Source organism: Abrus precatorius, unplaced genomic scaffold, assembly GCF_003935025.1.
Source record: "Abrus precatorius isolate BTA unplaced genomic scaffold, Abrus_2018 Scaffold6, whole genome shotgun sequence".
Classification (NCBI taxonomy): Eukaryota; Viridiplantae; Streptophyta; class Magnoliopsida; order Fabales; family Fabaceae; genus Abrus; species Abrus precatorius.
This window is the reverse complement of record NW_020874406.1, coordinates 273,604-275,420: the sequence shown is the minus strand read 5'-3', so window position 1 is coordinate 275,420 and position 1,817 is coordinate 273,604. Positions and strand designations below refer to the sequence as shown.

The following is a 1,817-nucleotide window of genomic DNA, read 5'->3' as shown; positions in this document are numbered from 1 at the left end:
TCATCAATATACAGGACTAAAATGATGAACTTGCTCCCACTGACCTTCATATAGATACACCAGTCAACGGTGTTCTCTACAAAACCATATGATGTGATGGTGTCATTGAAGTTAAGATACCATTGTCTGGAAGCCTGTTTTAACCCATATATTGATTTCTTTAACTTACACACTAGACTTTCTTTAACCCATATATTGTTTAATTTCATTTTTCATTTTTCTGCATGGTTGTTTAATTTTTCTGCATAATTCAATTTTGTTTCTACATTTTGTTGTTTTCTGCATAAATTCTACATTGATTTTTGGTTGTTTTCTACATAACTTTTATGTATTTTTTTTCTTCATAATCTTATTTTTCATTTCTTTGCATAATTGTAAATTTAATTCTGCATAATTTTCTATGTTTTCTGCATGTTCTATTTGTAGTTTTTTGCATTATTTTTGCATCATTTTCTGTTGAATTCTGCATGATTTTGTTTTGCATTTTTCCACGTAACTGTATAATTTCTTTGCATAATGCATTGTTGATTCTGCATTTAGTTGTTCTTTTCTGCAATGTTCTACAATAATTTTCTGCATAATGCATTTTTACTTCTCCATAATTTTATAGCTTCGTTTATATTTTGTTTACTTTCTTTTTGTATACAAGGAAAAACCAAAAATAAAGCTGCTTTATTGTTTGATCTAGATACAAACAAGGCTCTTAAGCAATTGAATAATGAAGCAAAGGCAAGGAAGTTGAAAAAGAAAGTGCAGAAGATAACATCCACTTTTGAAGAACCAACTGTGACCCAAACACTACCAAAATAGAACAACATGGCTGAAAACAACAGGACAAGGACCTTGGGAGATTATGCTATTCCAACTATGCAGGGTTATAATTCAAGTATTATTAGACCAATAATTGAAGCCAATAGTTTTGAGATCAAACCTGCATTGATAAAATTGATACAACAAGATCGGTTCTCTGGAAATGTTTTAGATGATCCCAATTTGCATATCTATAATTTTCTGCAGCTATGTGATACCATTCATATTAATGGTGTAAGTGAAGATGCTATTCGCTTGAAATTATTTTCCTTTTCTCTTAGGGACAAGGCTAAATATTGGCTTCAAGCTCAACCACAAAGAAACATCACTACTTGGAATGACTTAGTGAACAAATTTCTAACTAAGTACTTTCCACCATCAAAATCTGCCAAGCTGCAAAGTGAAATCACCTTTTTTGTTCAACAAGATGGTGAATCTCTTTATGATGCATGGGAAAGATATAAGGATTTGCTAAGAAGATGTCCTCATCATTGAATTCCAGAGTGGATGCAAATCCAAACTTTCTACAATGGGATAAATGTTGTCACAAGAACCATGGTAGATGCAACAGCTGGAGGTTCATTGGATACTAAAACTGTAAAGGAAGCTCAGCAATTAATTGACATGATGGCAACTAGCATGTATCAGAATTTTAGTGAGCAACATATTACAAGTAAGGTAGAATTTGAAGCTAAGACACTTGAGACTTTGATAAACCAAAATCAAATGAAAAATCAATTACTTTTTGAACAACTTGCAGCCTTGACTCAACAAATCAATACTTTTCAAGTTAGAGCTGCAAAAACAAGCTACTTGATATGTGATTTTTGTGGAGGAAATCATATGAACGGAGCATGTGATGTATTTACACCAGAACATCAAGAGCATGTGGAGGAAATCATATGAATGGAGCATGTGATGTATTTACACCAGAACATCAAGAACATATTAATTACTTAGGTGATTTTCAGAGGTCTCAACTTGCATTCCATTCTGATTTTCAATAT

At 32.1% G+C, this 1,817-nt stretch overlaps 1 non-coding gene across 1 annotated transcript; it reads right to left on the bottom strand.

The window, feature by feature from the left end:
* Nucleotides 1-1,200: 1,200 nt before the first annotated feature.
* Nucleotides 1,201-1,307, bottom strand: LOC113870578. Its single transcript, XR_003505599.1, has one exon. It is a non-coding gene; the product is annotated as a small nucleolar RNA R71 (small nucleolar RNA).
* Nucleotides 1,308-1,817: the final 510 nt, after the last annotated feature.